Raw genomic sequence first — 24,089 nt, 5'->3', positions numbered from 1 at the left:
GGAAATCAGAGTCTGGAAAAATCTATATAAAATCATTCAAACAACTGTGAATGCCAAGATAAAATAAAGGTAGCGAGTAGTTTGGCATATAAAATGTTCTCAAAGTCAGTGTTTGTTAGAACAAAATTTTCAAACTCTTATATTTCACTAGTTGTCAGGACGGAAATCAGTCTCTGGAAACCTCTATATAAAATCGTCCAAAAAGCTGTGAATGTGTGAATGAATATAAGTATTTTTGCTTATAAAATATTCTCCAAAATGTTCAAATTTCTGATATTCCACTGGTGCTCAGGACGGCAGTCTAGCTCTGGAAGCCTCCATATAAAAAGGTCCAAAAGATGTGAATGTCAAATGAAAGTGAAAGATCTAACGAGTATTTTGGCATATAAAATGTTCCCCCACTCAATTTTTTAGTAGGACAAAATTTTAAAATTTCTGATATTCTACTGGTGGTCTGGAAGGAAATCAGGCTCTAGAAACCTCTATATAAAATCGTTCAAAAACTGTGAACTCCAAATGAGATTGAAGGCCTTAACGAGTATTTTGGCATAAAAAATGTTCTCCAAGTCAGTTTTTGGAAGAACAAATTTGCCAATTTTCTTATATTCCACAGGTGGTCAGGACGGAAATCAGTCTCTGGAAACCTCCATATAAAATGGTCCAAAAAGCTGTGAATGCTAAATGAAAGTTACGATTCTAACGAGTATTTTGGCAAAACAAATTTGCCAATTTTCTTATATTCCACAGGTGGTCAGGACGGAAATCAGGCTCTGGAAGCCTCCATGTAAAAAGGTCCAAATAACTGTGAATGCCAAGAGAGAGTAAAGATCTTAGCGAGTATTTTGACATATAAAATGTTTTCCAAGTCAGCCATGTTTTCCAGTTCCAGTCATGTTTTCCAGTTTGTTCCACCAACTGTTCAAATTCTTATATTCCACTTGTGGTCAGGACGGAAATCATGCTCAGGAAACCTCCATATAACATCGTCCAAAAAGCTGTGAATGCCAAATGGAAGTAAAGATTCTAACGAGTATTTTGGCATATATAATTTTTTCCAAGTCAGTACTTGTTGGAACAAAATGTTCAAATTCTTATATTCTACTTGTGGTCAGGACGGAAAGCAGGCTCCATTAAGCTGTGAATGTCAAATGAAAATGGAAGCTCTTACAAGTATTTTTGCATATAAAATGTTCTCCAAATCAGTTTTTGGTAGAACAAAATGTTCAAATTTCTGATATTCCACTGGTGGTCAAGACGGTATCCTAACTCTGGAAGCCTCCATATAAAAACATCCAAAGAACTGTGAATGCCATATAAGATTAAAGGTCCTAACGAGAATTTTGGCATATAAAATGTTCCCCCACTCAATTTCTTAGTAGAAAAAAATTTAAAAATTTCTGATATTCTACTGGTGGTCTGGAAGGAAATCAGGCTCTGGAAACCTACATATAAAATCGTTAAAAAAAAACTGTGAATTCCAAAAGGGATTAAAGGTCTTAACGAGTATTTTGGCATATAAAATGTTCTCCAAATCAGTTTTTGGTAGAACAAATTTGCCAATTTTCATATATTCCACTTTTTGTCAGGACGGAAATCAGGTTCTGGAGGCCTCTGCGTAAAAATGTCCAAAAGCTGTGAATGCCAAATGAGAGTAAAGATTCTAACGAGTATTTTGGCATACAAAATGTGCAAGTCAGTTTTTGGTTGAACAAAATTTTCAAATTGTTATATTCCACTTATTGTCAGGACGGAAATCAGGCTCTGGAAACCTCCATATAAAAACGTCTGAAAAACTGTGAATGCTAAATGAAAGTCTGAGCTCCTATGAGTATTTGTGCATATATAATGTTTTCCAAGTCAATTTTTGGTAGAACAAAATGTTCAAATTTCTGATATTCCACTGGTGGTCAGGACGGTAGTCTAGCTCTGGAAGCCTCCATACAAAAACATCCAAACAACTGTGAATGCCAAATAAGAGTAAAGGTTCTAACGAGTATTTTGGCATTTAAAATGTTCCCCCACTCAATTTTTTAGTAGGACAAAATTTTAAAATTTCTGATATTCTACTGGTGGTCTGGAAGGAAATCAGGCTCTAGAAACCTCTATATAAAATCGTTCAAAAAACTGTGAATTCCAAATAGATTAAAGGTCTTAACCAGTACTTTGGCATATAAAATGTTCTCCAAGTCAGTTTTTGGTAGAACAAAATTTTAAAATTCTTATATTCCACTTTTTGTCAGGACGGAAATCAGTCTCTGGAAACCTACATATAAATCGTCCAAAAAGCTGTGAATGCCAAATGAAAGTAAAGATTCTAACGAGTATTTTGGCATATAAAATGTTTTCCAAGTCAGTACTCGGTGGAACAAAATGTTCAAATTCTTATATTCCATTTGTGGTCAGGACGGTAGTCTAGCTCTGGAAGCCTCCATATAAAACATCCATAGAACTGTGAATGCCAAATAAGAGTAAAGATTCTAACGAGCATTTTTGCATATAAAATATGCAAGTCAGTTTTTGGTTGAACACAATTTTCAAATTGTTATATTCCACTTATTGTCAGGACGGAAATCAGGCTCTGGAGACCTCCATTTAAAATCGTCCAAAAAGCTGTGAATGCCAAATGAAAGTGGAAGCTCTTACAAGTATATATGCAAATAAAATGTTCTCCAAATCAGTTTTTGGAAGAACAAAATGTTCAAATTTCTGATATTCCACTGGTGGTAAGGACGGTAGTCTAGCTCTGGAAGCCTCCATACGAAAACATCCAAACAACTGTGAATGCCAAATAAGAGTAAAGGTTCTAACGAGTATTTTGGCATTGAAAATGTTCCCCCACTCAATTTTTTAGTAGAAAAAAATTTAAAAATTTCTGATATTCTACTGGTGTTCTGGAAGGAAATCAGGCTCTGGAAGCCTCCGTGTAAAAAGGTCCAAAAGCTGTGAATGCCAGATAAGAGTAAAGATTCTAACGAGCATTTTGGCATATAAAATGTGCAAGTCAGTTTTTGGTTGAACACAATTTTCAAATTGTTATATTCCACTTATTGTCAGGACGGAAATCAATCTCTGGAAACCTCCATATAAAATCGTCCAAAAAGCTGTGAATGCCAAATGATAGTAAAATTCCTAGGGAGTAGTTTGTCATATAAAATATTTTCGAAGTCAATTTTTGGTAGAACAAAATGTTCATATTCTTATATTTCACTTATGGTCAGGACGGAAATCAGGCTCTGGAAACCTCCATATAAATTCGTCCAAAAAGCTGTGAATGCCAAATAAGAGTAAAGATTATAACGAGTATTTTGGCATATAAAATGTTCTCCAAATGGTGGTTTGGTAGAACAAAATGTTCAAATTTCTGATATTCCACTGGTGGTCAAGACGGTATCCTAACTCTGGAAGCCTCCATATAAAAACATCCAAAGAACTGTGAATGCCATATAAGATTAAAGGTCCTAACGAGAATTTTGGCATATAAAATGTTCCCCCACTCAATTTCTTAGTAGAAAAAAATTTAAAAATTTCTGAAAACATATATAATGTTTTCCAAGTCAATTTTTGGTAGAACAAAATGGTCAAATTCTTATATTCCACTTGTGGTCAGGACGCAAATCACCTCCATATAAAAACGTCTAAAAAACTGTGACTGCCAAATGAAAGTGGGAGCTTCTATGGGTATTTGTGCACATACAATGTTTTCCAAGTCAATTTTTGGTAGAACAAAATGTTCAAATTCTTATATTCCATTTGTGGTCAGGGCGGTAGTCTAGCTCTGGAAGCCTCCATATAAAAACATCCAAAGAACTGTGAATGCCAAATAAGAGTAAAAGTCCTAACGAGTATTTTGGCATTTAAAATGTTCCCCCACTCATTTTTTTAGTAGAAACAATTTTAAAAATTTCTGATATTCTACTGGTGGTCTGGAAGGAAATCAGGCTCTGGAAACCTCTATATAAAATCGTTCAAAACTGTGAATTCCAAAAGAGATTAAAGGTCTTAACGAGTAAACTGTTCTCCAAATCAGCTTTTCGTAGAACAAATTTGCAAATTTTCTTATATTCCACAGGTGGTCTGGACGGAAATCAGGCTCTGGAAACCTCCGTGTAAAAAGGTCCAAAAGCTGTGAATGCCAAATGAGAGTAAAGATTCAAACGAGTATTTTGGCATATAAAATGTGCAAGTCAGTTTTGGTTGAACAAAATTTTCAAATTGTTATATTCCACTTATTGTCAGGACGGAAATCAGGCTCTGGAAACCTCCATATAAAATCGTCCAAAATGTTCAAATTCTTATATTCCACTTGTGGTCAGGACGCAAATAACCTCCATATAAAAACGTCGAAAAACTGTGAATGCCAAATGAAAGTGGGAGCTCCTATGAGTATTTGTGCATGTCAATTTTTGGTAGAACAAAATGTTCAAATTCTTATATTTCATTTGTGGTCAGGACGGTAGTCTAGCTCTGGAAGCCTCCATATAAAAACATCCAAAGAACTGTGAATGCCAAATAAGAGTAAAGGTCCTAACGAGTATTTTGGCACTTAAAATGTTCCCCCACTCAATTTTTTGGTAGAAAAAATTTTAAAAATTTCTGATATTCTACTGGTGGTCTGGAAGGAAATCAGGCTCTGGAAACCTCTACATAAAATCGTTCAAAAGCTGTGAATTCCGAAAGAGATTAAAGGTCTTAACGAGTATTTTGGCATATAAACTGTTCTCGAAATCAGTTTTTGTTAGAACAAATTTGCCAATTTTCTTATATTCCACAGGTGGTCAGGACGGAAATCAGGCTCTGGAACCCTCCGTGTAAAAAGGTCCAAAAGCTGTGAATGCCAAATGAGAGTAAAAATTCTAACGAGTATTTTGGCATATAAAATGTGCAAGTCAGTTTTGGTTGAACAAAATTTTCAAATTGTTATATTCCACTTATTGTCAGGACGGACATCCGACTCTGGAAACCTCCATATAAAATCGTCCAAAATGTTCAAATTCTTATATTCCACTTGTGGTCAGGACGCAAATATCCTCCATATAAAAACGTCGAAAAAACTGTGAATGCCAAATGAAAGTGGGAGCTCCTATGAGTATTTGTGCATATATAATGTTTTCCATGTCAATTTTTGGTAGAACAAAATGTTCAAATTCTTATATTTCATTTGTGGTCAGGACGGTAGTCTAGGAAGCCTCCATATAAAAACATCCAAAGAACTGTGAATGCCAAATAAGAGTAAAGGTCCTAACGAGTATTTTGGCATTTAAAATGTTTCCCCACTCAAGTTTTTAGTAGAAAAAATTTTAAAAATTTCTGATATTCTACTGGTGGTCTGGAAGGAAATCAGGCTCTGGAAACCTCTACATAAAATCGTTCAAAAGCTGTGAATTCCGAAAGAGATTAAAGGTCTTAACGAGTATTTTGGCATATAAACTGTTCTCGAAATCAGTTTTTGTTAGAACAAATTTGCCAATTTTCTTATATTCCACAGGTGGTCAGGACGGAAATCAGGCTCTGGAAGCCTCCGTGTAAAAAGGTCCAAAAGCTGTGAATGCCAAGAGAGAGTAAAGATCTTAGCGAGTATTTTGACATATAAAATGTTTTCCAAGTCAGCTTTTGGTGGAACAAACTGTTCAAATTCTTATATTCCACTTGTGGTCAGGACGGAAATCATGCTCAGGAAACCTCCATATAACATCGTCCAAAAAGCTGTGAATGCCAAATGGAAGTAAAGATTCTAACGAGTATTTTGGCATATAAAATTTTTTCCAAGTCAGTACTTGTTGGAACAAAATATTCAAATTCTTATATTCTACTTGTGGTCAGGACGGAAAGCAGGCTCCATTAAGCTGTGAATGCCAAATGAAAATGGAAGCTCTTACACGTATTTTTGCATATAAAATGTTCTCCAAATCAGTTTTTGGTAGAACAAAATGTTCAAATTTCTGATATTCCACTGGTGGTCAGGACGGTAGTCTAACTCTGGAAGCCTCCATATAAAAACATCCAAAGAACTGTGAATGCCATATAAGAGTAAAGGTCCTAACGAGAATTTTGGCATATAAAATGTTCCCCCACTCAATTTCTTAGTAGAAAAAAATTTAAAAATTTCTGATATTCTACTGGTGGTCTGGAAGGAAATCAGGCTCTGGAAACCTACATATAAAATCGTTAAAAAAAAACTGTGAATTCCAATAGGGATTAAAGGTCTTAACGAGTATTATGGCATATAAAATGTTCTCCAAGTCAGTTTTTGGTAGAACAAAATTTTCAAATTCTTATATTCCACTTTTTGTCAGGACGGAAATCAGTCTCTGGAAACCTCCAAATAAAATCGTCCAAAAAGCTGTGAATGCCAAATGAAAGTAAAGATTCTAACGAGTATTTTGTCATATAAAATATTTTCTAGGTCAATTTTTGGTAGAACAAAATGTTCAAATTCTTATATTCCATTTGTGGTTTGGACGGAAATCTGGCTCTGGAAGCCTCCATATAAAAACGTCTAAAAAACTGTGAATGCTAAATGAAAGTGGGAGCTCCTATGAGTATTTGTGCATATATAATGTTTTCCAAGTCAATTTTTGGTAGAAAAAAATGTTCAAATTTTTATATTCCACTTGTGGTCAGGACGCAAATCACCTCCATATAAAAACGTCTAAAAAACTGTGAATGCCAAATGAAAGTGGGAGCTTCTATGAGTATTTGTGCATATATAATGTTTTCCAAGTCAATTCTTGGTAGAACAAAATGTTCAAATTCTTATATTCCATTTGTGGTCAGGACGGTAGTTTAGTTCTGGAAGCCTCCACATAAAAACATCCAAAGAACTGTGAATGCCAAATAAGAGTAAAGGTAATAACGAGTATTTTGGCATTTAAAATGTTTTTAGTAGAAAAAAAATTAAAAATTTCTGATATTCTACTGGTGGTCTAGAAGAAATCAAGCTCTGGAAACATCAATATAAAATCTTTCAAAAAACTGTGAATTCCGAAAGAGATTAAAGGTCTTAACGAGTATTTTGGCATATAAACTGTTCTCCAAATCAGTTTTTGGTAGAACAAATTTGCCAATTTTCATATATTCCACAAGTGGTGAGGACGGAAATCAGGTTCTGGAGGCCTCTGTGTAAAAATGTCCAAAAGCTGTGAATGCCAAATGAGAGTAAAGATTCTAACGAGTATTTTGGCATACAAAATGTGCAAGTCAGTTTTTGGTTGAACAAAATTTTCAAATTGTTATATTCCACTTATTGTCAGGACGGAAATCAGGCTCTGGAAACCTCCATATAAAAACGTCTAAAAAACTGTAAATGCTAAATGAAAGTGGGAGCTCCTATGAGTATTTGTGCATATATAATGTTTTCCAAGTCAATTTTTGGTAGAACAAAATTTTCAAATTTCTGATATTCCACTGGTGGTCAGGACGGTAGTCTAGCTCTGGAAGCCTCCATACAAAAACATCCAAACAACTGTGAATGCCAAATAAGAGTAAAGGTTCTATCGAGTATTTTGGCATTTAAAATGTTCCCCCACTCAATTTTTTAGTAGGACAAAATTTTAAAATTTCTGATATTCTACTGGTGGTCTGGAAGGAAATCAGACTCTAGAAACATCTATATTAAATCGTTCAAAAAACTGTGAATTCCAAAAAGATTAAAGGTCTTAACCAGTACTTTGGCATATAAAATGTTCTCCAAGTCAGTTTTTGGTAGAACAAAATTTTAAAATTCTTATATTCCACTTTTTGTCAGGACGGAAATCAGTCTCTGGAAAGCTCCATATAAATCGTCCAAAAAGCTGTGAATGCCAAACGAAAGTAAAGACTCTAACGAGTATTTTGGCATATAGAAAGTTTTCCAAGTTAGTACTTGGTGGAACAAAATGTCAAATTCTTATATTCCACTTGTGGTCAGGACGGAAATCAATCTCTGGAAACCTCCATATTAAATCGTCCAAAAAGCTGTGAATGCCAAATGAAAGTGGAAGCTCTTACAAGTATCTATGCATATAAAATATTTTCCAAATCAGTATTTGGTAGAACAAAATGTTCAAATTTCTGATTTTCCACTGGTGGTCAGGAATATAGTCTAGCTCTGGAAGCCTCCATATAAAACATCCAAAGAACTGTGAATGCCAAATAAGAGTAAAGGTCCTAACGAGTATTTTGGCATATAAAATGTTCCCCCACTCAATTTTTTAGTATAAAAAAATTTAGAAATTTCTGATTTTCTACTGGTGGTCTGGAAGGAAATCAGGATCTGGAAAAATATATATAAAATCGTTCAAACAGCTGTGAATTCCGAAAGAGATTAAAGGTCTTAACGAGTATTTTGGTATATAAACTGTACTTCAAATCAGTTTTAGGTAGAACAAATTTGCCAATTTTCTTATATTCCACAGGTGGTCAGGACGGAAATCAAGCTCTGGAAGCATCCATGTAAAAAGGTCCAAAAAACTGTGAATGCCAAGAGAGAGTAAAAATCTTAGCGAGTGTTTTGACATTTAAAATGTTTTCCAAGTCAGTATTTGGTTTAACAAAATGTTCAAATTCTTATATTCCACTTGTGGTCAGGACGGAAATCATGCTCAGGAAACCTCCATATAAAATCGTCCAAAAAGCTGTGAATGCCAAATGAAGGTAAAGATTCTAACGAGTATTTTGGCATATAAAATGTGCAAGCCAGTTTTTGGTTGAACACAATTTTCAAATTGTTATATTCCACTTATTGTTAGGACGGAAATCAGGCTCTGGAGACCTCCATTTAAAATCGTCCAAAAAGCTGTGAATGCCAAATGAAAGTGGAAGCTCTTACAAGTATATATGCATATAAAATGTTCTCCAAATCAGTTTTTGGAAGAACAAAATGTTCAAATTTCTGATATTCCACTGGTGGTAAGGACGGTAGTCTAGCTCTGGAAGCCTCCATACAAAAACATCCAAACAACTGTGAATGCCAAATAAGAGTAAAGGTCCTAACGAGTATTTTGGCATTTTAAATGTTCCCCCACTCAATTTTTTAGTAGAAAAACATTTAAAAATTTCTGATATTCTACTGGTGTTCTGGAAGGAAATCAGGCTCTGGAAGCCTCCGTGTAAAAAGGTCCAAAAGCTGTGAATGCCAGATAAGAGTAAAGATTCTAACGAGCATTTTGGCATATAAAATGTGCAAGTCAGTTTTTGGTTGAACACAATTTTCAAATTGTTATATTCCACTTATTGTCAGGACGGAAATCAGGCTCTGGAGACCTCCATTTAAAATCGTCCAAAAAGCTGTGAATGCCAAATGAAAGTGGAAGCTCTTACAAGTATATATGCATATAAAATGTTCTCCAAATCAGTTTTTGGAAGAACAAAATGTTCAAATTTCTGATATTCCACTGGTGGTAAGGACGGTAGCCTAGCTCTGGAAGCCTCCATACAAAAACATCCAAACAACTGTGAATGCCAAATAAGAGTAAAGGTTCTAACGAGTATTTTGGCATTTAAAATGTTCCCCCACTCAATTTTTTAGTAGGACAAAATTTTAAAAATTCTGATATTCTACTGGTGGTCTGGAATCAGGCTCTAGAAACCTCTATATAAAATCGTTCAAAAAACTGTGAATTCCAAAAAGATTAAAGGTCTTAACGAGTATTTTGGCATATAAAATGTTTTCCAAATCAGTTTTTGGTAGAACAAATTTGCTAATTTTCTTATATTCCTCAGGTGGTCAGGAAGGAAATCAGGCTCTGGAAGCCTCCATGTAAAAAGGTCGAAAAAACTGTGAATGCCAAGAGAGAGTGAAGGTCTTAGCGAGTATTTTGACATATAAAATACAAGTATTTTTGCATATAAAATGTTCTCCAAATCATTTTTTGGTAGAATAAAATGTTCAAATTTCTTATATTTCACTGGTGATCAGGACGGTAGTCTAGCTCTGGAAGACTCCATATAAAAACGTCCCAAGAACTGTGTATGCCAAATAAGAGTAAACGTCCTAACGAGTATTTTGGCATTAAAATGTTTTCCAAGTCAGCAGTTGATAGAACAAAATGTTAAAATTTCTGATATTCCACTGGTGTTCAGGACGGAAATCTGGCTCTGCAAGTCTCCATATAAAATGGTCCAAAAGCTGTGAATGCCAAAAAAGAGTCAAGGTCTTAACGAGTAGTTTTGCATATAAAATGTTCTCCAAGTCAGTTTTTGGTAGAACAAAATATTCAAATTCTTATATTCCACTAGTTGTAAGGACGGAAATCAATCTCTGGAAACCTCCATATAAAATCGTCCAAAAAGCTGTGAATGCCAAATGAAGGTAAAGATTCTAACGAGTATTTTGGCATATAAAATGTGCAAGTCTGTTTTTGGTTGAACACAATTTTCAAATTGTTATATTCCACTTATTGCCAGGACGGAAATCAATCTCTGGAAACCTCCATATAAAATCGTCCAAAAAGCTGTGAATGCCAAATGATAGTAAAATTCCTAGGGAGTAGTTTGTCATATAAAATATTTTCGAAGTCAATTTTTGGTAGAACAAAATGTTCATATTCTTATATTTCACTTATGGTCAGGACGGAAATCAGGCTCTGGAAACCTCCATATAAATTCGTCCAAAAAGCTGTGAACGCCAAATGAAAGTGGAAGCTCTTACGAGTATTTTAACATATAAAATGTTCCCCAAATCAGTTTTTGGTAGAACAAAATCTTCAAATTACTGATATTCCACTGGTGGTCAGGACGGTAGTCTAGCTCTGGAAGCCTCCATAAAAAAACGTCCAGAAAAATGTGAATGCCAAATGAAAGTGGAAGCTCTTATGAGTATTTTTGCATATATAATGTTCTCCAAGTCAGTTTTTGGTACAACTAAATTTCAAATTTCTGATATTACAGTGGTGGTCAGGACCGAAATCTGGATCGGGAAGCCTCCATGTAAAAACGTCCAAAAAACTGTGAATGCCAAATGAAAGTGGGAGCTCTTACAAGTATATATGCATATAAAATGTTCTCCAAATCAGTTTTTGGTAGAACAAAATATTCAAATTTCTGATATTCCACTGGTGGTCAGGACGGCAGTCTAGCTCTGGAAGCCTCCATATAAAAACATCCAAAGAACTGTGAATGCCAAATAAGAGTTAAGGTCCTAACGAGTATTTGGCATATAAAATGTTCCGCCACTCAATTTTTTAGTGGAACAAAATTTTGAAATTTCTGATATTCTACTGGTGGTCTGGAAGGAAATCAGAGTCTGGAAAAATCTATATAAAATCATTCAAACAACTGTGAATGCCAAGATAAAATAAAGGTAGCGAGTAGTTTGGCATATAAAATGTTCTCAAAGTCAGTGTTTGTTAGAACAAAATTTTCAAACTCTTATATTTCACTAGTTGTCAGGACGGAAATCAGTCTCTGGAAACCTCTATATAAAATCGTCCAAAAAGCTGTGAATGTGTGAATGAATATAAGTATTTTTGCTTATAAAATATTCTCCAAAATGTTCAAATTTCTGATATTCCACTGGTGCTAAGGACGGCAGTCTAGCTCTGGAAGCCTCCATATAAAAAGGTCCAAAAGATGTGAATGTCAAATGAAAGTGAAAGATCTAACGAGTATTTTGGCATATAAAATGTTCCCCCACTCAATTTTTTAGTAGGACAAAATTTTAAAATTTCTGATATTCTACTGGTGGTCTGGAAGGAAATCAGGCTCTAGAAACCTCTATATAAAATCGTTCAAAAACTGTGTACTCCAAAAGAGATTGAAGGCCTTAACGAGTATTTTGGCATAAAAAATGTTCTCCAAGTCAGTTTTTGGAAGAACAAATTTGCCAATTTTCTTATATTCCACAGGTGGTCAGGACGGAAATCAGTCTCTGGAAACCTCCATATAAAATGGTCCAAAAAGCTGTGAATGCTAAATGAAAGTAACGATTCTAACGAGTATTTTGGCAAAACAAATTTGCCAATTTTCTTATATTCCACAGGTGGTCAGGACGGAAATCAGGCTCTGGAAGCCTCCATGTAAAAAGGTCCAAATAACTGTGAATGCCAAGAGAGAGTAAAGATCTTAGCGAGTATTTTGACATATAAAATGTTTTCCAAGTCAGCCATGTTTTCCAGTTCCAGTCATGTTTTCCAGTTTGTTCCACCAACTGTTCAAATTCTTATATTCCACTTGTGGTCAGGACGGAAATCATGCTCAGGAAACCTCCATATAACATCGTCCAAAAAGCTGTGAATGCCAAATGGAAGTAAAGATTCTAACGAGTATTTTGGCATATATAATTTTTTCCAAGTCAGTACTTGTTGGAACAAAATGTTCAAATTCTTATATTCTACTTGTGGTCAGGACGGAAAGCAGGCTCCATTAAGCTGTGAATGTCAAATGAAAATGGAAGCTCTTACAAGTATTTTTGCATATAAAATGTTCTCCAAATCAGTTTTTGGTAGAACAAAATGTTCAAATTTCTGATATTCCACTGGTGGTCAAGACGGTATCCTAACTCTGGAAGCCTCCATATAAAAACATCCAAAGAACTGTGAATGCCATATAAGATTAAAGGTCCTAACGAGAATTTTGGCATATAAAATGTTCCCCCACTCAATTTCTTAGTAGAAAAAAATTTAAAAATTTCTGATATTCTACTGGTGGTCTGGAAGGAAATCAGGCTCTGGAAACCTACATATAAAATCGTTAAAAAAAAAACTGTGAATTCCAAAAGGGATTAAAGGTCTTAACGAGTATTTTGGCATATAAAATGTTCTCCAAATCAGTTTTTGGTAGAACAAATTTGCCAATTTTCATATATTCCACTTTTGTCAGGACGGAAATCAGGTTCTGGAGGCCTCTGCGTAAAAATGTCCAAAAGCTGTGAATGCCAAATGAGAGTAAAGATTCTAACGAGTATTTTGGCATACAAAATGTGCAAGTCAGTTTTTGGTTGAACAAAATTTTCAAATTGTTATATTCCACTTATTGTCAGGACGGAAATCAGGCTCTGGAAACCTCCATATAAAAACGTCTGAAAAACTGTGAATGCTAAATGAAAGTCTGAGCTCCTATGAGTATTTGTGCATATATAATGTTTTCCAAGTCAATTTTTGGTAGAACAAAATGTTCAAATTTCTGATATTCCACTGGTGGTCAGGACGGTAGTCTAGCTCTGGAAGCCTCCATACAAAAACATCCAAACAACTGTGAATGCCAAATAAGAGTAAAGGTTCTAACGAGTATTTTGGCATTTAAAATGTTCCCCCACTCAATTTTTTAGTAGGACAAAATTTTAAAATTTCTGATATTCTACTGGTGGTCTGGAAGGAAATCAGGCTCTAGAAACCTCTATATAAAATCGTTCAAAAAACTGTGAATTCCAAATAGATTAAAGGTCTTAACCAGTACTTTGGCATATAAAATGTTCTCCAAGTCAGTTTTTGGTAGAACAAAATTTTAAAATTCTTATATTCCACTTTTTGTCAGGACGGAAATCAGTCTCTGGAAACCTACATATAAATCGTCCAAAAAGCTGTGAATGCCAAATGAAAGTAAAGATTCTAACGAGTATTTTGGCATATAAAATGTTTTCCAAGTCAGTACTCGGTGGAACAAAATGTTCAAATTCTTATATTCCATTTGTGGTCAGGACGGTAGTCTAGCTCTGGAAGCCTCCATATAAAAACATCCATAGAACTGTGAATGCCAAATAAGAGTAAAGATTCTAACGAGCATTTTTGCATATAAAATATGCAAGTCAGTTTTTGGTTGAACACAATTTTCAAATTGTTATATTCCACTTATTGTCAGGACGGAAATCAGGCTCTGGAGACCACCATTTAAAATCGTCCAAAAAGCTGTGAATGCCAAATGAAAGTGGAAGCTCTTACAAGTATATATGCAACTAAAATGTTCTCCAAATCAGTTTTTGGAAGAACAAAATGTTCAAATTTCTGATATTCCACTGGTGGTAAGGACGGTAGTCTAGCTCTGGAAGCCTCCATACGAAAACATCCAAACAACTGTGAATGCCAAATAAGAGTAAAGGTTCTAACGAGTATTTTGGCATTGAAAATGTTCCCCCACTCAATTTTTTAGTAGAAAAAAATTTAAAAATTTCTGATATTCTACTGGTGTTCTGGAAGGAAATCAGGCTCTGGAAGCCTCCGTGTAAAAAGGTCCAAAAGCTGTGAATGCCAGATAAGAGTAAAGATTCTAACGAGCATTTTGGCATATAAAATGTGCAAGTCAGTTTTTGGTTGAACACAATTTTCAAATTGTTATATTCCACTTATTGTCAGGACGGAAATCAATCTCTGGAAACCTCCATATAAAATCGTCCAAAAAGCTGTGAATGCCAAATGATAGTAAAATTCCTAGGGAGTAGTTTGTCATATAAAATATTTTCGAAGTCAATTTTTGGTAGAACAAAATGTTCATATTCTTATATTTCACTTATGGTCAGGACGGAAATCAGGCTCTGGAAACCTCCATATAAATTCGTCCAAAAAGCTGTGAATGCCAAATAAGAGTAAAGATTATAACGAGTATTTTGGCATATAAAATGTTCTCCAAATCAGTTTTTGGTAGAACAAAATGTTCAAATTTCTGATATTCCACTGGTGGTCAAGACGGTATCCTAACTCTGGAAGCCTCCATATAAAAACATCCAAAGAACTGTGAATGCCATATAAGATTAAAGGTCCTAACGAGAATTTTGGCATATAAAATGTTCCCCCACTCAATTTCTTAGTAGAAAAAAATTTAAAAATTTCTGATATTATACTGGTGGTCTGGAAGGAAATCAGGCTCTAGAAACCTCTATATAAAATCGTTCAAAAAACTGTGAATTCCAAATAGATTAAAGGTCTTAACCAGTACTTTGGCATATAAAATGTTCTCCAAGTCAGTTTTTGGTAGAAAAAAATTTTCAAATTCTTATATTCCACTTTTTGTCAGGACGGAAATCAGTCTCTGGAAACCTACATATAAATCGTCCAAAAAGCTGTGAATGCATGAAAGTAAAGATTCTAACGAATATTTTGGCATATAGAATGTTTTCCTAGTTAGTACTTGGTGGAACAAAATGTCAAATTCTTATATTCCACTTGTGGTCAGGACGGAAATCAATCTCTGGAAACCTCCACATTAAATCGTCCAAAAAGCTGTGAATGCCAAATGAAGGTGGAAGCTCTTACAAGTATCTATGCATGTAAAATATTTTCCAAATCAGTATTTGGTAGAACAAAGTGTTCAAATTTCTGATATTCCACTGTTGGTCAGGAAGATAGTCCAGCTCTGGAAGCCTCCATACAAAAACATCCAAAGTACTGTGAATGCCAAATAAGAGTAAAGGTCCTAACGAGTATTTTGGCATATAAAATGTTCCCCCACTCATTTTTTTAGTACAAAAAAATTTAAAAATTTCTGATATTCTACTGGTGGTCTGGAAGGAAATCAGGATCTGGAAAAATATATATAAAATCGTTCAAACAACTGTGAATTCCGAAAGAGATTAAAGGTCTTAACAAGCATTTTGGCACATAAACTGTTCTTCAAATCCGTTTTTGGTAAAACAAATTTGCCAATTTTCTTATATTCCACAGGTGGTCAGGACGGAAATCAGGCTCTGGAAGCCTCCATGTAAAAAGGTCCAAAACTGTGAATGCCAAGAGAGAGTAAACATCTTAGCGAGTGTTTTGACATTTAAAATGTTTTCCAAGTCAGTATTTGGTTTAACAAAATGTTCAAATTCTTATATTCCACTTGTGGTCAGGACGGAAATCATGCTTAGGAAACCTCCATATAAAATCGTCCAAAAAGCTGTGAATGCCAAATGAAAGTAAAGATTCTAACGAGTATTTTGGCATATCAAATGTTTTCCAAGTCAGTACTCGGTGGAACAAAATGTTCAAATTCTTATATTCCATTTGTGGTCAGGACGGTAGTCTAGCTCTGGAAGCCTCCATATAAAAACATCCAAAGAACAGTGAGTGCCAAATAAGAGTAAAGGTCCTAACGAGTATTTTGGCATTTAAAATGTTCCCCCACTCAATTTTTTAGTAGAAAAAAATTTAAAAATTTCTGATATTCTACTGGTGTTCTGGAAGGAAATCAGGCTCTGGAAGCCTCCGTGTAAAAAGGTCCAAAAGCTGTGAATGCCAGATAAGAGTAAAGATTCTAACGAGCATTTTTGCATATAAAATGTGCAAGTCAGTTTTTGGTTGAAAAAAATTTTCAAATTGTTATATTCCACTTATTGTCATTACGGAAATCAGGCTCTGGAGACCTCCATATAAAATCGTCCAAAAAGCTCTGAATGCCAAATGAAAGTGGAAGCTCTTACAAGTATATATGCATATAAAATGTTCTCCAAATCAGTTTTTGGAAGAACAAAATGTTCAAATTTCTGATATTCCACTGGTGGTAAGGACGGTAGCCTAGCTCTGGAAGCCTCCATACAAAAACATCCAAACAACTGTGAATGCCAAATAAGAGTAAAGGTTCTAACGAGTATTTTGGCATTTAAAATGTTCCCCCACTCAATTTTTTAGTAGGACAAAATTTTAAAAATTCTGATATTCTACTGGTGGTCTGGAATCAGGCTCTAGAAACCTCTATATAAAATCGTTCAAAAAACTGTGAATTCCAAAAAGATTAAAGGTCTTAACGAGTATTTTGGCATATAAAATGTTTTCCAAATCAGTTTTTGGTAGAACAAATTTGCTAATTTTCTTATATTCCTCAGGTGGTCAGGAAGGAAATCAGGCTCTGGAAGCCTCCATGTAAAAAGGTCGAAAAAACTGTGAATGCCAAGAGAGAGTGAAGGTCTTAGCGAGTATTTTGACATATAAAAAACAAGTATTTTTGCATATAAAATGTTCTCCAAATCATTTTTTGGTAGAATAAAATGTTCAAATTTCTTATATTTCACTGGTGATCAGGATGGTAGTCTAGCTCTGGAAGACTCCATATAAAAACGTCCCAAGAACTGTGTATGCCAAATAAGAGTAAACGTCCTAACGAGTATTTTGGCATTAAAATGTTTTCCAAGTCAGCAGTTGATAGAACAAAATGTTAAAATTTCTGATATTCCACTGGTGTTCAGGACGGAAATCTGGCTCTGCAAGTCTCCATATAAAATGGTCCAAAAGCTGTGAATGCCAAAAAAGAGTCAAGGTCTTAACGAGTAGTTTTGCATATAAAATGTTCTCCAAGTCAGTTTTTGGTAGAACAAAATATTCAAATTCTTATATTCCACTAGTTGTAAGGACGGAAATCAATCTCTGGAAACCTCCATATAAAATCGTCCAAAAAGCTGTGAATGCCAAATGAAGGTAAAGATTCTAACGAGTATTTTGGCATATAAAATGTGCAAGTCTGTTTTTGGTTGAACACAATTTTCAAATTGTTATATTCCACTTATTGTCAGGACGGAAATCAATCTCTGGAAACCTCCATATAAAATCGTCCAAAAAGCTGTGAATGCCAAATGATAGTAAAATTCCTAGGGAGTAGTTTGTCATATAAAATATTTTCGAAGTCAATTTTTGGTAGAACAAAATGTTCATATTCTTATATTTCACTTATGGTCAGGACGGAAATCAGGCTCTGGAAACCTCCATATAAATTCGTCCAAAAAGCTGTGAACGCCAAATGAAAATGGAAGCTCTTACGAGTATTTTAACATATAAAATGTTCCCCAAATCAGTTTTTGGTAGAACAAAATCTTCAAATTACTGATATTCCACTGGTGGTCAGGACGGTAGTCTAGCTCTGGAAGCCTCCATAAAAAAACGTCCAGAAAAATGTGAATGCCAAATGAAAGTGGAAGCTCTTAGTCAGTTTTTGGTACAACTAAATTTCAAATTTCTGATATTACAGTGGTGGTCAGGACCGAAATCTGGATCGGGAAGCCTCCATGTAAAAACGTCCAAAAAACTGTGAATGCCAAATGAAAGTGGGAGCTCTTACAAGTATATATGCATATAAAATGTTCTCCAAATCAGTTTTTGGTAGAACAAAATATTCAAATTTCTGATATTCCACTGGTGGTCAGGACGGCAGTCTAGATCTGGAAGCCTCCATATAAAAACATCCAAAGAACTGTGAATGCCAAATAAGAGTTAAGGTCCTAACGAGTATTTGGCATATAAAATGTTCCGCCACTCAATTTTTTAGTGGAACAAAATTTTGAAATTTCTGATATTCTACTGGTGGTCTGGAAGGAAATCAGAGTCTGGAAAAATCTATATAAAATCATTCAAACAACTGTGAATGCCAAGATAAAATAAAGGTAGCGAGTAGTTTGGCATATAAAATGTTCTCAAAGTCAGTGTTTGTTAGAACAAAATTTTCAAACTCTTATATTTCACTAGTTGTCAGGACGGAAATCAGTCTCTGGAAACCTCTATATAAAATCGTCCAAAAAGCTGTGAATGTGTGAATGAATATAAGTATTTTTGCTTATAAAATATTCTCCAAAATGTTCAAATTTCTGATATTCCACTGGTGCTCAGGACGGCAGTCTAGCTCTGGAAGCCTCCATATAAAAAGGTCCAAAAGATGTGAATGTCAAATGAAAGTGAAAGATCTAACGAGTATTTTGGCATATAAAATGTTCCCCCACTCAATTTTTTAGTAGGACAAAATTTTAAAATTTCTGATATTCTACTGGTGGTCTGGAAGGAAATCAGGCTCTAGAAACCTCTATATAAAATCGTTCAAAAACTGTGAACTCCAAAAGAGATTGAAGGCCTTAACGAGTATTTTGGCATAAAAAATGTTCTCCAAGTCAGTTTTTGGAAGAACAAATTTGCCAATTTTCTTATATTCCACAGGTGGTCATTACGGAAATCAGTCTCTGGAAACCTCCATATAAAATGGTCCAAAAAGCTGTGAATGCTAAATGAAAGTAACGATTCTAACGAGTATTTTGGCAAAACAAATTTGCCAATTTTTTTATATTCCACAGGTGGTCAGGACGGAAATCAGGCTCTGGAAGCCTCCATGTAAAAAGGTCCAAATAACTGTGAATGCCAAGAGAGAGTAAAGATCTTAGCGAGTATTTTGACATATAAAATGTTTTCCAAGTCAGCCATGTTTTCCAGTTCCAGTCATGTTTTCCAGTTTGTTCCACCAACTGTTCAAATTCTTATATTCCACTTGTGGTCAGGACGGAAATCATGCTCAGGAAACCTCCATATAACATCGTCCAAAAAGCTGTGAATGCCAAATGGAAGTAAAGATTCTAACGAGTATTTTGGCATATATAATTTTTTCCAAGTCAGTACTTGTTGGAACAAAATGTTCAAATTCTTATATTCTACTTGTGGTCAGGACGGAAAGCAGGCTCCATTAAGCTGTGAATGTCAAATGAAAATGGAAGCTCTTACAAGTATTTTTGCATATAAAATGTTCTCCAAATCAGTTTTTGGTAGAACAAAATGTTCAAATTTCTGATATTCCACTGGTGGTCAAGACGGTATCCTAACTCTGGAAGCCTCCATATAAAAACATCCAAAGAACTGTGAATGCCATATAAGATTAAAGGTCCTAACGAGAATTTTGGCATATAAAATGTTCCCCCACTCAATTTCTTAGTAGAAAAAAATTTAAAAATTTCTGATATTCTACTGGTGGTCTGGAAGGAAATCAGGCTCTGGAAACCTACATATAAAATCGTTAAAAAAAAAACTGTGAATTCCAAAAGGGATTAAAGGTCTTAACGAGTATTTTGGCATATAAAATGTTCTCCAAATCAGTTTTTGGTAGAACAAATTTGCCAATTTTCATATATTCCACTTTTTGTCAGGACGGAAATCAGGTTCTGGAGGCCTCTGCGTAAAAATGTCCAAAAGCTGTGAATGCCAAATGAGAGTAAAGATTCTAACGAGTATTTTGGCATACAAAATGTGCAAGTCAGTTTTTGGTTGAACAAAATTTTCAAATTGTTATATTCCACTTATTGTCAGGACGGAAATCAGGCTCTGGAAACCTCCATATAAAAACGTCTGAAAAACTGTGAATGCTAAATGAAAGTCTGAGCTCCTATGAGTATTTGTGCATATATAATGTTTTCCAAGTCAATTTTTGGTAGAACAAAATGTTCAAATTTCTGATATTCCACTGGTGGTCAGGACGGTAGTCTAGCTCTGGAAGCCTCCATACAAAAACATCCAAACAACTGTGAATGCCAAATAAGAGTAAAGGTTCTAACGAGTATTTTGGCATTTAAAATGTTCCCCCACTCAATTTTTTAGTAGGACAAAATTTTAAAATTTCTGATATTCTACTGGTGGTCTGGAAGGAAATCAGGCTCTAGAAACCTCTATATAAAATCGTTCAAAAAACTGTGAATTCCAAATAGATTAAAGGTCTTAACCAGTACTTTGGCATATAAAATGTTCTCCAAGTCAGTTTTTGGTAGAACAAAATTTTAAAATTCTTATATTCCACTTTTTGTCAGGACGGAAATCAGTCTCTGGAAACCTACATATAAATCGTCCAAAAAGCTGTGAATGCCAAATGAAAGTAAAGATTCTAACGAGTATTTTGGCATATAAAATGTTTTCCAAGTCAGTACTCGGTGGAACAAAATGTTCAAATTCTTATATTCCATTTGTGGTCAGGACGGTAGTCTAGCTCTGGAAGCCTCCATATAAAAACATCCATAGAACTGTGAATGCCAAATAAGAGTAAAGATTCTAACGAGCATTTTTGCATATAAAATATGCAAGTCAGTTTTTGGTTGAACACAATTTTCAAATTGTTATATTCCACTTATTGTCAGGACGGAAATCAGGCTCTGGAGACCTCCATTTAAAATCGTCCAAAAAGCTGTGAATGCCAAATGAAAGTGGAAGCTCTTACAAATATATATGCAACTAAAATGTTCTCCAAATCAGTTTTTGGAAGAACAAAATGTTCAAATTTCTGATATTCCACTGGTGGTAAGGACGGTAGTCTAGCTCTGGAAGCCTCCATACGAAAACATCCAAACAACTGTGAATGCCAAATAAGAGTAAAGGTTCTAACGAGTATTTTGGCATTGAAAATGTTCCCCCACTCAATTTTTTTAGTAGAAAAAAATTTAAAAATTTCTGATATTCTACTGGTGTTCTGGAAGGAAATCAGGCTCTGGAAGCCTCCGTGTAAAAAGGTCCAAAAGCTGTGAATGCCAGATAAGAGTAAAGATTCTAACGAGCATTTTGGCATATAAAATGTGCAAGTCAGTTTTTGGTTGAACACAATTTTCAAATTGTTATATTCCACTTATTGTCAGGACGGAAATCAATCTCTGGAAACCTCCATATAAAATCGTCCAAAAAGCTGTGAATGCCAAATGATAGTAAAATTCCTAGGGAGTAGTTTGTCATATAAAATATTTTCGAAGTCAATTTTTGGTAGAACAAAATGTTCATATTCTTATATTTCACTTATGGTCAGGACGGAAATCAGGCTCTGGAAACCTCCATATAAATTCGTCCAAAAAGCTGTGAATGCCAAATAAGAGTAAAGATTATAACGAGTATTTTGGCATATAAAATGTTCTCCAAATCAGTTTTTGGTAGAACAAAATGTTCAAATTTCTGATATTCCACTGGTGGTCAAGACGGTATCCTAACTCTGGAAGCCTCCATATAAAAACATCCAAAGAACTGTGAATGCCATATAAGATTAAATGCCAAATGAAAGTAAACGAGAATTTTGGCATATAAAATGTTCCCCCACTCAATTTCTTTGAAGAAAAAAATTTAAAAATTTCTGATATTCTACTGGTGGTCTGGAAGGAAATCAGGCTCTAGAAACCTCTATATAAAATCGTGCAAAAAACTGTGAATTCCAAATAGATTAAAGGTCTTAACCAGTACTTTGGCATATAAAATGTTCTCCAAGTCAGTTTTTGGTAGAAAAAAATTTTCAAATTCTTATATTCCACTTTTTGTCAGGACGGAAATCAGTCTCTGGAAACCTACATATAAATCGTCCAAAAAGCTGTGAATGCCAAATGAAAGTAAAGATTCTAACGAATATTTTGGCATATAGAATGTTTTCCTAGTTAGTACTTGGTGGAACAAAATGTCAAATTCTTATATTCCACTTGTGGTCAGGACGGAAATCAATCTCTGGAAACCTCCACATTAAATCGTCCAAAAAGCTGTGAATGCCAAATGAAGGTGGAAGCTCTTACAAGTATCTATGCATGTAAAATATTTTCCAAATCAGTATTTGGTAGAACAAAGTGTTCAAATTTCTGATATTCCACTGTTGGTCAGGAAGATAGTCCAGCTCTGGAAGCCTCCATACAAAAACATCCAAAGAACTGTGAATGCCAAATAAGAGTAAAGGTCCTAACGAGTATTTTGGCATATAAAATGTTCCCCCACTCATTTTTTTAGTACAAAAAAATTTAAAAATTTCTGATATTCTACTGGTGGTCTGGAAGGAAATCAGGATCTGGAAAAATATATATAAAATCGTTCAAACAACTGTGAATTCCGAAAGAGATTAAAGGTTTTAACAAGCATTTTGGCATATAAACTGTTCTTCAAATCCGTTTTTGGTAAAACAAATTTGCCAATTTTCTTATATTCCACAGGTGGTCAGGACGGAAATCAGGCTCTGGAAGCCTCCATGTAAAAAGGTCCAAAACTGTGAATGCCAAGAGAGAGTAAACATCTTAGCGAGTGTTTTGACATTTAAAATGTTTTCCAAGTCAGTATTTGGTTTAACAAAATGTTCAAATTCTTATATTCCACTTGTGGTCAGGACGGAAATCATGCTTAGGAAACCTCCATATAAAATCGTCCAAAAAGCTGTGAATGCCAAATGAAAGTAAAGATTCTAACGAGTATTTTGGCATATCAAATGTTTTCCAAGTCAGTACTCGGTGGAACAAAATGTTCAAATTCTTATATTCCATTTGTGGTCAGGACGGTAGTCTAGCTCTGGAAGCCTCCATATAAAAACATCCAAAGAACAGTGAGTGCCAAATAAGAGTAAAGGTCCTAACGAGTATTTTGGCATTTAAAATGTTCCCCCACTCAATTTTTTAGTAGAAAAAAATTTAAAAATTTCTGATATTCTACTGGTGTTCTGGAAGGAAATCAGGCTCTGGAAGCCTCCGTGTAAAAAGGTCCAAAAGCTGTGAATGCCAGATAAGAGTAAAGATTCTAACGAGCATTTTTGCATATAAAATGTGCAAGTCAGTTTTTGGTTGAAAAAAATTTTCAAATTGTTATATTCCACTTATTGTCATTACGGAAATCAGGCTCTGGAGACCTCCATATAAAATCGTCCAAAAAGCTCTGAATGCCAAATGAAAGTGGAAGCTCTTACAAGTATATATGCATATAAAATGTTCTCCAAATCAGTTTTTGGAAGAACAAAATGTTCAAATTTCTGATATTCCACTGGTGGTAAGGACGGTAGCCTAGCTCTGGAAGCCTCCATACAAAAACATCCAAACAACTGTGAATGCCATATAAGATTAAAGGTCCTAACGAGTATTTTGGCATTTAAAATGTTCCCCCACTCAATTTTTTAGTAGGACAAAATTTTAAAAATTCTGATATTCTACTGGTGGTCTGGAATCAGGCTCTAGAAACCTCTATATAAAATCGTTCAAAAAACTGTGAATTCCAAAAAGATAAAAGGTCTTAACGAGTATTTTGGCATATAAAATGTTTTCCAAATCAGTTTTTGGTAGAACAAATTTGCTAATTTTCTTATATTCCTCAGGTGGTCAGGAAGGAAATCAGGCTCTGGAAGCCTCCATGTAAAAAGGTCGAAAAAACTGTGAATGCCAAGAGAGAGTGAAGGTCTTAGCGAGTATTTTGACATATAAAATACAAGTATTTTTGCATATAAAATGTTCTCCAAATCATTTTTTGGTAGAATAAAATGTTCAAATTTCTTATATTTCACTGGTGATCAGGACGGTAGTCTAGCTCTGGAAGACTCCATATAAAAACGTCCCAAGAACTGTGTATGCCAAATAAGAGTAAACGTCCTAACGAGTATTTTGGCATTAAAATGTTTTCCAAGTCAGCAGTTGATAGAACAAAATGTTAAAATTTCTGATATTCCACTGGTGTTCAGGACGGAAATCTGGCTCTGCAAGT

This window comes from Musca domestica, unplaced genomic scaffold (assembly GCF_030504385.1).
Source record: "Musca domestica strain aabys unplaced genomic scaffold, Musca_domestica.polishedcontigs.V.1.1 28, whole genome shotgun sequence".
Classification (NCBI taxonomy): domain Eukaryota; kingdom Metazoa; phylum Arthropoda; class Insecta; order Diptera; family Muscidae; genus Musca; species Musca domestica.
Note: the sequence above shows the minus strand (reverse complement) of the source record.